Source organism: Podarcis liolepis, assembly GCF_965112155.1.
Source record: "Podarcis liolepis genome assembly, chromosome: 1".
NCBI lineage: Eukaryota > Metazoa > Chordata > Lepidosauria > Squamata > Lacertidae > Podarcis > Podarcis liolepis.
In genome coordinates this window covers 15,240,280-15,253,985 of record NC_139554.1, presented here as the reverse complement: position 1 = coordinate 15,253,985, position 13,706 = coordinate 15,240,280, and positions in this window count along the sequence as shown.

The following is a 13,706-nucleotide window of genomic DNA, read 5'->3' as shown; positions in this document are numbered from 1 at the left end:
GGAAACAAGCAACACCACCCACACCCACACCACCCACACTTTCAGGGACTGGGGTGTGCACTGGGGGGGACGACTAGAGTCTGACTCAGAAGAGGGGGGCAGTAGTAGTCTGTCAGAACTGTACCAGCCAGGAAGCAAGAGTTGGAGGCAGGGGGAGGTTCAGAGCTGGAGGGTGGGGCACAGGATGGGTTGGAAGAAGAGGAAGAAGAGGTAGGCCAAGCAAGCGAAGGGCCAGGTGCTCCCCAACCTCTCCTGCACCACTGTCTCCCAGAACCAGGAGCGAACTGAAAAGGGAAGAGCAGAGGAAGCTTCCACGCAGGCACAATCTCTGGCTGCATGTGTGCAGCTCATTATGGGAAGGTACATAAACTAGTTGAGGGGGAGTGGTCCCCAGTAGCTGCAAATGCTCCATAGAGTAGGGTTACCAGACGTCCCCAGTTCCTGGGGACAGTCCCTGGATTTGCAAATCTGTCCCCGGGAAATGTGGCAGCAGCAGTCTCAGCAGCCCAGAGCCAGCCTGGTAGTGCAGTTGGCTCTGGCTGGCTTCAAGAGCTGCTCGCTGCCGCCGCCACTGCCGAAGGGGAACCAGGGACATCCGGCGGTACAGATCTCCTGCTCCCTTCCCCCTTTGTTTTGACAGATCGGAGGAGGCTCGGGAGTCGCAGGTGGGCGGCCGTTGCCCAGGAGGGGCGCAAGGCGCACGGTTTCTCTGCCGGGTAAGGTGCAAAGCCCTTATTTTGCACCCTGTGAAACATAAATGCGCAGAATTTTAAAAAAAACTGGGCAATGGCCACCCTACGACTCCCGAGCCTCCCCCATCAGTCAAAACAAAAGGGGAAGGGGGAAGGAGATGGGGGGGGGCTCGGGAGTCGTGGGCTGGTGGCCATTGCCCAGTTTTTTAAAAAAACTCTGCACATTTATCTTTCACAGGGTGCAAAAGAAGGGCTTTGCACCTTTATACAATATGCATGTGTGCTTGGGCCCAGGGTCTTTTGCCTCACCATCCCCACTACTGACTCCTGTTGCTACTCAGCTTCAAAAAAAAAAAAAAAAAAAAAGAGGTGTCCCCGGATTCATTGAAAAACATCTGGTAACCATACCATGGGACGTGGGTGGCGCTGTGGGTTAAACCACAGAGCCTAGGACTTGCCGATCAGAAGGTCGGTGGTTTGAATCCTTGCGATGGGGTGAGCTCCCGTTGCTCAGTCCCTGCTCCTGCCAACCTAGCAGTTCAAAAGCATGTCAAAGTGCAAGTAGATAAATAGGTACCACTCTGGCAGGAAGGTAAACGGCGTTTCCGTGCACTGCTCTGGTTCGCCAGAAGCGGCTTAGTCATGCTGGCCACATGACCTGGAAGCTGTACGCCGGCTCCCTCGGCCAATAAAGCGAGATGAGCGCTGCAACCCCAGAGTCGGTCACGACTGGACCTAATGGTCAGGGGTCCCTTTACCTTTACCTTTAACCATACCATAGAGCAGTGACCAGGGAATAGCTGCCTAGATGCGAGATTGGTGTGTGTAGATCTTCAGAGCTGTAGAAGCGACTTTAAATGTCAGCTTTGACAATAAAGAGCTAACTCTCGGTCCTGTGCATTTCTTGGTGGGGAAGTGCCCTTGGCACTGGCTGGGGCAAGCTATCACAGCTTTGAAGGTGATGTTGGCTCTGCGGTGGATCTCACATACACATTTAGGATCGTTCTGTCCATAGCGGGAAAACCTCATAGAAGGATCTCAACCATGGGGAACGGCTGTGAGGAACCTCCATTATAATCCCACCTCCAACTAATTATGGAGAAGCAATGCCTAACTGGCCTTACAGAGGTCTAGCATGTGGGCCGCCATCATTAGATCAGGGCGTGCAGAAAGAAAGAAAGGCAGAATAAATCCCTCCGGTTGCACCAAAGATATGACAGCAGAGATGCGTGGCTGTTCTCTGCATGAAAATGTACAAGCCAGCAGTGATTCAGCTCTAGCATGGATAGGAGCACACAGGTCCCTGGCAGTGAGGTAGTTCCTATCTAAATGCCTTTATTGGAACAAACTTAAAGGTCACCGAAAGAGAAGCAACATTATGAGTTCATTAATTAAAAGTTTTAATCTGGCTGTGTTTTAAGCATGTAGAGAAGCGGGGCAAAGAATGCTGGTGGAAAAGATGGGGAAGGAAGTAAGTTCTAGCTTGCAGTTTTGTAAGGCTGTGCACCTGCAACATTTTATTTTAGAATCAACGGACTTTGAGAACTTGTTTTTTCCTCCTACATAGCCCACATATAGCCTAGGTCTATGGCAAGCTTTTTTTTTTTTGCCCCTGGAAAGTGCTTCTTGAGAAACTAGTTCATTCCAAAAATAAAAGCTCATTGCAGAAGGATTCTGCATGACTGCAGTGTGTTCATCTGAGAACAAATGTAGGTGGTTGCAGCTATGTGTATGCTTATCTGCACCTGAACACCCTGCAAGCTTCCTGGAAAAACTGGGACATCCCATTTTTTCCCCCTCCTGTGAGATCATGGCGGCTATTTTGGTCGCCGTGATTTTGCGTGATTTTGCGCTGCAGTCTCACCCCGAGAAAAGCGCCCTTGGGGCTCCATGATATTGTGCAGGCCACGTGACTCGTGCGGGACCACAGACAGGAAGACACACGTCCTAATTTTCAGGCTGAATGTGTTGGAGGGTATGCCTCTGCCCAATGACATTGTGGGTGGGCGCACACCAACCTCACAATTGCCACTTCCATCTTCATTCACCTGGGCCATGTGCAGAGAAGGAAATGAAACAGATAATCTAACCAAAGGGAAGGTTTGCAAATGCATAACAAGTAACCACACCCATTCTTTTGGATGTCAGGATCTTCTTCTTCTTGTTGTTTAGTCGTTTAGTCGTGTCCGACTCTTCGTGACCCCATGGACCAGAGCACGCCAGGCACTCCTGTCTTCCACTGCCTCCCACAGTTTGGTCAAACTCATGTTGGTGTTGGGATACTGCCGGGAAGACGGGGGCATCAGGCAGGCATCAGGCAGGCCCCCAGTTGGCTCCAGCCACCAGCCACCAGCCGGTCTCCCTTGGAACAGCATCAATCAGTGACACGAGCCTCAGATACGTTTAGAGACCTGTACACGCTCTATCACGTTTGTGTGTAAATCTTATCACAGCAGAAGAGGCGGACAGAGAAATGTGTAAGCATAATGCACAGCATTTTATTCAGCACAGTTCAGGAACAGAGGAAAACATGTCTGCTTCCCTTCGTCTCCAGCAAAACAGCAGTAAGCAAAAGCAATATACAAACGGAAATTCCCAGCAGATCTATGCTGGAAGTAAACAGGTATGTGACACTCAACAGTCATGCCTGTACCCTTTTAAGGTGGAATGGAACTATATCTTAACATCTGGTAGCTTCGAGAACACTGTCCAACAGAAAGTAGCATGCTGAGGATGAGCACGAGTGATTCTGGATTGAGAAAAACTACGGTATATTTTCACGCTACAAATGGGTTCTTAAAATGGATTGGTGGATTTTAAAAAGACATATTCTGTTCACCATTGCGTTCTCCTGCTCCTGTTCTTTTACATGTTTATTCTTTGCATTGTTGGCCCTTAATGGTGATCACGCACTGCAATCCCTATGCACATTGTCTTGATGGGAGTAACCTCAACTGAAATCAGTGAGATTTTCTTAGCTTCTGCTATTTATTAATTGAACCTTAGGACTTAAGCAGAAGAGCTGGGTTGTTTTTTAATCATTCCAAAGTCTGTGCCGAGTGCACTTTTGTAATTGTGCGGCATGAATGCCACCCAATCTACACTGTCCTTGGTGTAGCCTATAACATCACCGAATCTTGCCAGTGAAGGGTGCAGGAGCAAAGCTGGGTCAAACATGCTTCTGAATACATGTGCATGGGATGGGGTAGGGGAATATAAATCATTCTCCCACAAGATTAACATAATGTCCCCTATCCCTATTCAACAGCATTCAACACTGTAAATATTCTCCTATTCAATAGTGCAAATAGGAACGGCTTGCCCATTTAACTGGCAAAGTGTACCTATTTAATTGGTACAACATATTTTCCGTGACCGTGTGTGTCATCCGGCCCTCTGCCAAATTTCAACGGAACAGGGAACTCTTGGGTGACTTGCAAACAAGTGAATTTTGAAGTGCCAATAGTGTTTCCTGCAAAAGTTAATTTTTTTTAGTAGTTAAGAGTGTCAGACTAGGACCTGGAAGAACAGGGTTTGAATCTCTACTCAGCTATGAAGCTCCCTGGGTGATTTTGGGCCATTTGCAGTCCTTCAGCCTAACCTACCTCGCAGGATTGTTGTGATCTATTCCAAGGATTACCCTTAGACAAGTTAAAAGCAGAGCAAAAGTTACATCCCATCAGTCTGCTTACTTTAATTTTTCTCTTTTTGCTGCCGCAGTCAAAAATCAGAAGGTGCCAGGGTTCAGTCTTTCCAATGATGGTGAGGTGTGTATTGTGTTGTGTTGGCATCCGACTGCCTTGGGAGACGATGGAAGAATGTGCCTTTGTGGGTCAAGTCAAACCGTTGGAAGAGGTAAAGCCTGCTGTGGCTGCAGAGGCCGATACAGGAGAGACATGTTTTGTTGCATCTGGGGCAGATGAAGGTGTCCGGTTTCTTTGGGGCGGATGCACCATGGCGCTTCCTCTCTCTGTGCTCCGTTTATTTATTTTCCGTTACGTTTATTCTCCCCTGTATTTCCATTTAAATTACAGTAATTCTTTCTAAATCTGCATCTACACATATAAATTAGTATATGCACATTCTATGCGAACCTGTAGCCTCTCTATTAGCGATGGGTAGGCATCATTCTTGGCTGGCAAGCTGCTAATACTAATTAAGCTGTTCTGCTCTTTAGCAAACACAGCTCTGATGACCCCATCGCTCTGTCTCTTCCTCCCCGGTGCGAAGTGACACATGCCTCCAGGGGTATTCCAAGGTTAATTCAAGGAGCAAAGGGAATTAATAATACGTTTTAGTGATTCACCTGAGCCATGGTGGGAACAGGCATAGAGAAATCTCTCCCGCTTTCGGCAGGCTTTGATCTGCTTCGGGGAGCTGAAGGCAAGCATCCCTTCTGCAGCCTGTTAAAAAGTGCCGAAGGTATCCAGGCAACATTCCTGCTCCGGAGCTCAGAGAAAAAGAAAGCTATCAAGAAATATCTGCTAACCGACAGAGAGTTCAGATGTGTCCCTTTGCCTGGTTTGGCCTCTTTCAAGTCCCAGTTCAAGGGAGCAGTGGGTGTGGAAGACTTCAACTGCTGGCACTTCCAGACCCTTGCTATTTGGGGGCAGGATTCAATCCCATGCCAGCAAATTCGCAATTAAAGCTGACGTGGAGCTTGTGCGCATTTACTGTGCGTAATAATTGAGGCTGTAAAGAAGGTGATGGTAGCTGTTGGGTCTCGAATCTTTGGTGAGTTAAGGACTTCCCCTGCATGCGAAGACAGGCTTGGGTGGATTTTAAAAGAATAAAAACTGCTCCTTTTCCCTTATGAGGTACCCAAGAGCCTGTATAGAGTCCTTTTTTAGGTTGTCTATCAGTAGGAGAAAATAACAGAGGCCAGCCAGAGAATATTGAGAAGCAAAGCAGCTAGTAAGCCTGATCTTTATTAACTGTTGCAACAGGGTGCTCCCCTCACACGCAGGAGAGAGGAGGAGGACCCAGAACAAAGGTGTGCCCGCCCTTATACAGTGGTACCTCGGGTTAAGTACTTAATTCATTCCGGAGGTCCGTTCTTAACCTGAAACTTCTTAACCTGAAGCACCACTTTAGCTAATGGGGCCTCCCACTGCTACCGCGCTGCAGCCACGCGATTTCTGTTCTCATCCTGAAGCAAAGTTCTTAACCCGAGGTATTATTTCTGGGTTAGCGGAGTCTGTAACCTGAAGCGTATGTAACCCGAGGTACCACTGTATAGACTTTTGGAATTACCCGCCCTCAAACTCCAGACCACCCACAGAAACATCATGCCCTACATCACAGAAGGGGTGTAGCCCAAGACCACCCCCCAGATACATCATACCTACATCACAGAAAAGGCGGTCAACAACAGAAATCTGAGTGCGTTGTTTATCTCCTGTCTGGCAAGTTACCTGATTGCATTATCTGGGTTTTGGCCACTCTTTTGTTATAACTACTTAATTCCTGAATCTAGGTCACAGGTCACAGGCTCACCCTGTTCATATCTTGAATGTGCCCTTAAGACAAGATTTGTGAGGACAGGATTTGTGAGGAAAGAGACAATGGGGAGGTTTCTCACTTTGACCTTGAGGAAATATTTGAGGTCAATTTGTTCAGGACCTTGTCTATGGGGTTTCAGACATGTGGTTTATATATACAGTTATGAACATTTTATATATATACAGTATATATATATATACAGTATTTATAGGAACTCAAACACTGAGATCCCGCTCTGTTCCAGTAACAAGAAGCCGAAAGCACCAGCCTGAAGATGACGAGTGAGACCTCGTCGAAACGTCGCCTAGACACCCCAACTTTTACACGGGAAGACACCCGAGGACACCAAAACCTGCATTCCTGTACCCGTGAAAATCTACGATAACAAGAAGCCGAAAGCACCAGCCTGAAGATGACGAGTGAGACCTCGTCGAAACGTCGCCTAGACACCCCAACTTTTACACGGGAAGACACCCGAGGACACCAAAACCTGCATATATATATATATATATATATGACTTTAGAATTCATATAACAGGACCAGTAATGGGGCCTTTGCTCCTTTGCACTGAAATGAATGGGGTGGAATAATGTAATTACTCCTGCCCCCATTCATCCATTCAAGACATTTCCATGCTGCTTCATTATTCAAATGAGGAAACAATCCACAGAAAACAGGACAACAAAACAATAAAAACTTATCACAAAACCAGAACACTACCTTAAAATGCCTGCTGGAACAAGGAAGTCTTCATCATGTGCCCAAAATTCAGCAAGGAGGGCAATGACAACCTTATGTAGGTAAATTGCATGATTTCCTCACAGCAAGACACATAACTTTGGTTTTGCCCAAAGATGAACAGCAGCGCAATAGAAACCTGAGCTTAGAATGCAGGGTCTCGCTGCATTAACACTCCCCAAGATCTTGTTTTTCCTTCAGATTTCCAGGAAAGTCCCAAAGCCCAGCACAGGGCAAGACATGTCTCTTTCTCTGTGAAATATACTCGGAGTCAAGAGTGGATTTCATGCTCTTTATTCAGGTCATAGTGGTGAGGAGGAATGCAAGTTCCCCCAGAATGTCTGCTTTATATACATTATTTACACAATGGGCCCCACGTGATTGACTAATTCCGGGATTCTCCTGTAGGCCAATCAGGTTGTGGATTCACTTCCACCTGGAGCTGGATTGGGTGGCTCCTGTGGACCAATCAGACTGCTGCACTCTGAATCCTATTGTTCTAGAACCAATCAGACTGCTGCATTTTGGATCCTGTTCAACTCAGTACTTCTGTGGAACGCCCTCCCACCAGATGTCAAAGAGAAAAATAACTACCAAACTTTTAGAAGACATCTAAAGGCAGCCCTCTTCCCAGGAGAGTTCAGGAAAATGCCTACCCCTTTTCCTGGGGACATCATAACTTGGCTCATTCTTTGAGATGCTGATGAGCACATCACTGGCCACCTAAAGCCATTACCTTGACAAAGGGACTAGTTGGCAGGCTTCCCCCAATATACATGCTACCCTCACAGGTACAATTTGACAGTTTGTAAGGGTGACAGCAGTCACAAAATTAAAAGATACCTTCTTCTTGGGAGAAAAGCAATGACAAACCTAGACAGCATCTTAAAAAGCAGAGACATCATCTTTCCAACAAAGGTCTGTATAGTTATAGCTGTGGCTTTTCCAGTAGTGATGTATGGAAGTGAGAGCTGGACCATAAAAAAGGCTGATCTCCGAAGAATCGATGCTTTTGAATTATGGTGCTGGAGGAGACTCTTGAGAGTCCCATGGACTGCAAGAAGATCAAACCTATCCATTCTGAAGGAAATCAGCCCTGAGTGCTCACTGGAAGGACAGATCCTGAAGCTGAGGCTCCAATACTTTGGCCACCTCATGAGAAGAGAAGACTCCCTGGAAAAGACCCTGATGTTGGGAAAGATGGAGGGCACAAAGAGAAGGGGATGACAGAGGACGAGATGGTTGGACAGTGTTCTCAAAGCTATTAACATGAGTTTGACCAAACTGCGGGAGGCAGTGGAAGACAGGAGTGCCTGGCGTGCTCTGGTCCTTGGGGTCATGAAGAGTCGGATGCAACTAAATGACTAAACAACAACAACAAAGGGCTACCCAGGGCATCATCCAGACTGACCCCCGCAACTCCTAACAATACATTTGTTTGAAAGAAAGTCAGAATCTGTCCCGCCCTGTGGTACCTAAAACTATTACCTCAAACAGCTCCCCACCACCACCTCCAGCTTTCCAGAGTCGTTTGAATCTCCCTTTGTATGCAGTGCATTTGGAGAGATGACTTAAAACTCCATTTAAGAGGGTGAGGAGGGGGGAACAGTTTGAAAACAACATGGATTTCAAGGGGGCTTATTAGAGAGGCATTAAGCAGCAAGACGAAAAGGCAACGCTTGCATCTGTTCTTTGGTAAGCTGTAAATCGCCCTGCCTCCTCCAGTGATTGGCAGAGTTCATGGTTTGTTGGGTAATTATTGCCCTGCATTAGATGCTAAGCTGCTAAATAGTTTCATTTTGTTTTGTAAAAAGGAGGACCCCCCCCCCCCAATTAACAGTGAGCAGCTAGAGAGCAGTCCGAGATGAGTTGTGGAGCAAAATAAAACAAAACCCGTTCCTTAACCGGGTAATAGTAATAGTAATTTATTATTTGTTCCCCGCCCACTCTGGGCGGCTTCTAACAAAGATTAAAAATACATTAAAATGTCACCCATTAAAAACTTCCCTGAGCAGGGCTGCCTTCAGATGTCTTCTAAATGTCAGGTAGTTGTTTATCTCTTTGACATCTGATGGGAGGGCGTTCCACAGGGCGGGTGTCACTACCGAAAAGGCCCTCTGCCTGGTTCCCTGTAGCTTAGCTTCTCGCAGTGAGGAAACCGCCAGAAGGCCCTCGGCACTGGACCTCAGTGTCTGGGCAGAATGATGGGGGTGGAGACGCTCCTTCAGGTACCGAGGTCTTTGGTCTTTCAGATTTCAGCGGCGCCCTGTGCAGGGCCAAAATTGGACAGCCCTATGCCCCCTCGCCTTCTGTTCTGCTCAATTCAGTAACTATGCTATAGCTGAAATGCCCGGCAGTGCCCTCTCGGGTTGGCGCCCGGTGCAGTAGAACCAGTTGCACAGCCCTGAATCCGCATCTACCTTAATAGTAATTCAGTGACAGCTTTAAAAGAAAACTAAGGACCTTTAGGAAGGTAGAAAGCTGCTTTATAATGAATCAGACCGCTGGCCTATCTAGCTCAGTGTTGTCTACACTGACTGGCAGAAGCTTTCCAGAGTTTCAGGCAGCAGCCTTTCTGCAGTGTCACCTAGAGAAACTGCAGACTGAAACTGGGACCTTCTGCATGTAAAGGAATTCTGGCCCTTTCCCTTCTCTCTCCCCCCCCCCCCCGTTTTTGAGGCCCTGTCTCATTGGCTGCTGAGTACAGTGTCACAGTTTTATCAACTATAGCCAGGGTGGCCACTTTCTCCTCTGGTGGCAGCAGCCAAGAAGGAATTGAGACAATTGTGAAAGTAGCAGGGGGTGTCCTCTTTTCCCGGACACCACAGCTCTGACTTCCTCATCATTGGTGTCTTCTGATATTACCTGTATTTAAAAAACACACACACACAGAAACAGAAAGAGAGAGAGAGAGAGAGAGAGAGAGAGAGAGAGAGAGAGAGAGAGAGAGAGAAACAGAAAGAGAGGAAAAGAGGAATCTGCCAATTCAGGTGTGCCAACTCTTTGGGGCTGAGGCCTCTACAGCCCCCACAATGTCCGCTGGGACGGGGCTCAACCTCTTCCCCCAACCTTGAGGAGGCCTGGCGTCATGTCGTCGTGTACTGTGCAGCATCAGGAGAAGTTGTGTGGACCAGCATGGCTTCGCACATGAATGTCGCATTGGGAGGAGGCCTGGTCAGCCCCCCCCCCAATGTTGGGTGCAACTTGACACCTGTGAGCTGCCTTGCACCTAATTGGATCACTGTCCCAGCCAGCCTAGTAATATAGACCAGGACAGGCAGCCGTTGTGCAGGTTTCAGGCTGGGGACAATCCCAGCTCTACTGGAAGATGCCAAGAACTGAACCTGGAACGTTCTGCATGCAAGGCAGTTGCCTTTTCACCGAACTACAGCAACGTGCATTTTCTGTATCACACCTGATTTCACCCTAAGTCAGTCACACATAGCTGTCAACTGTTCCCTTTTCTTGCGAGGAATCCTATTCGGAATAAGGGAATTTCCCTTTAAAAAAGGGAAACGTTGACAGCTATGTATTAACAGTTTCAGTCAAGCAAAGTGGCCCAGATTTTTTAAACACACAGGAGAGAGAGAGAGAGAGAGAGAGAGAGAGAGAGAGAGAGAGAGAGAGAGAACCCTCTGAATCCAGAGTGTTTTGTGAACATTGTTTCAGAACAGACAAGAATAGCTGCAGCAGCAACAAGAACAGGGCTTGTTAATAACATCAGATGCCATCTAGATTTGTCAAAATTTGGCATCCCTGGCTATACACATGCCTGCAAAAAGTGCATATGAGTACATGGGAGAGAAGTGGATAGTTTAATGAGGTTGCTTCTACTTTTTCCAGGAGTTACTACATAAACCTAGTATTAGCTGAAAAAAGGCAAGACCATTGCCACAATAAACCAGATAAGCCCAGTCTGCACATTCAAAAGCTTTTTCTTAACTACCACCATCAGTTGGTAGAGCGCAAGACCCCTAATCTCAGGGTCGTGGGTCCAAACCCCACACTGGGCAAAAGATTCCTGCACTGCAGCGGGTTGGACTAGATGACCTTTGTGGCCCCTTCCAAATCTACAATTCCACGGTTCTATTATTTCGGGCTGCAGGCATTACAGTGCATGTTAGAATGCTCCCAGGTTTAAAGCAAGCAAGCAAACAAACAAACTACTGCATATAAATTCTGGCATTTCAAGAAACAGGAATCAGCTTCTCTCTTCTCCCTGCCATGCTAATGTTCTGCACATGAGGCGAAGAGTTCTTTTCCCACAGGAGTGCAAAGACGCAGTCCTTCCCTGCATTCTATTACTCAGGAAAAGCTTCACTTCTTGATCCTGCCAACTATATGAACTGGTCCTTGCAGTCGATGGCAAGGGTTGCCTTCTGATCACCAGTGGTCCGCAAGCTTCTATTCATGTGGTCCACGATGTGTCTTATATAAGAAGTACTTATAATCTGGATTCTATGGAATTCAAATAGCAATACAATAGATTGCATGATAAGAATGCAAATATAATATAAATATAAAGAAGCAATGCAAATATAATTGAAGATGGCCCAGCAGCATTTAGCACAGTGCATTGCAACTGCGATTAACGAGCAGGGGGGAAATAATAATTAAGTGGTCCGCAAAAACCTTCAGCAATTTCCAAGTGATCCATGGGGGGCAAAGTTTGGGAACTGCTGATGTGTGTGTGTGTGTATATTCTGGGTGTGTGCCTCCCTCCTGCCCCCCTAGTATTTGCATGCTAGAAGAAAAGGTCAACGGGCTCCTGTGTATTTGCCAGCATTGAATTACAAGCTGTTGGGATACAGTGTGAAAGCAAGCACATTATTCCCAGCTTTCCACCACCACCACCTACAAGGAAACAGGCTGGCAGCGAGAGCGGTACAGATTGCTTACAGAGCCATGCAGCTCTAAAAGTCACATCGATTTGCTGCGAGCTACGAGGTGACACCCACATCCGTTGCCAGTGTAAGCTCAGTTTGTGGGCCGGAAGGCCAAAACAATGCAGCCCTGCCCCCTTCTTTCCCCACTTCTCCCTTGCACAACAACCCCAGATGCAGCTTCATTGAAGGCTCAACCCGGAGAGGGGCCAAATCTTAAAGCGTCCTCGGAGCTGAAGCAAACAACACCGTTTTGCTCCAGGGAGGAACAGGAGTACGTGGGGAAACTTGCAAACAAGACCAGCTCAAACGACACAGAATAGAGAGGTTGCAGATGTGTCATTCCTTTAAATCTCATCTGCCCCCCGAAAATATCTTGGGAACTGTAGTTTGCCCCTCACAGAGCTACGGTTCCCGGCACCCTTAACAAACTACAGTTGCCAGGAGTCTGGAGTGCTTTAAAGATGTGGTGTGGACATAGCACAAGTTAAACCATTGATCTATCCAACTCAGTACAGTGGTACCTCGGGTTACATACGTTTCAGGTTACACACGCTTCAGGTTACAGACTCTGCTAACCCAGAAATAATACCTCGGGTTAAGAACTTTGCTTCAGGATGAGAACAGAAATCGTGCTCCGGCGGCGCGGCAGCAGCTGGAGGCCCCATTAGCTAAAGTGGTGCTTCAGGGTAAGAACAGTTTCAGGTTAAGAACGGACCTCCGGAACGAATTAAGTGCTTAACCCAAGGTACCACTATATTGATTACACCAGGGTTCGCTGACCTTTCTGAGTCCGGGGACATATGGGCAGCTTCCGTTCTGACTTGAAATGTTAATCTTGGGCTACTCAGAATAAGAATAAGAATAAGAATAAGAATAAGAATAAGAATAAGAATAAGAATTTATACCCCACCCATCTGGCTGGGTTTCCCAAGCCACTCTGGGCGGCTTCCAACCGAATATTAAAAACAATACAGCATCAGACATTAAAAACTTCCCTAAACAGGCCTGCCTTCAGGTGTCTTTTAGAAGTAAAATAGTTGTTTATTGCCTTGGCATCTGCTGGGAGGGTGTTCCACAGGGCAGGTGCCACTACCAAGAAGGCCCTCTGCCTGGGTCCCTGTAACCTCACTTCTTGCAGCAAGGGAACCAACAGAAGACCCTCAGCGCTGGATCTCAGTGTCCGGGCTGAACGATGGGGGTGGAGATGCTCCTTCAGGTATACAGGACCGAGGCTGTTTAGGGCTTTAAAGGTCAGCACCAACATTTTGAATTGTGCTTGGAAACATGCTGGGAGCCAGTGTAGGTCTTTCAAGACCGATGTTATGTGGTCTTGCCGGCCGCTCCCAGTCACCAGTCTAGCTGCTGCATTCTGGATTAATTGCAGTTTCTGAGTCACCTTCAAAGGTAGCCCCACGTAGAGCACATTGCAGTAGTCCAAGCGGGAGATAACTAGCACATAATGGCAAGAAGCAGCTGAGGGGAGTGCCAGCCTGCAATGCTACCCACCTGAGAGGTGTCCGAACTGTGCTCAGGTGTGCTCTGGCTGGAAAAAAGAAGCAGCCCTGGTTGGAATCCAGATGTGGATCTGTAACATACAAAGATGTCCTAGGAGGCACTCTCAAGTCTAAGGTCATACGTTGTCTTCCAGGTGCAGAAACAACACCATTCCTGCTACAGGCTCATTCTTAGGTGGTTTCCAGGCTTTTCAACTTCCATTTACTTTGGCCCACAACATGTGCACTTCTAGAAAGTGATGCTTTTATACGGTGGCTCATTTGCCTACTGGATTTCCTGTTTGTAGCTTCAGGCCTCCACTACTCAACATTTATTGCGCTCCAATGATGGGCCAGCTTTCAGGAAAATGGAATTATTATTTGTCATGTTTAT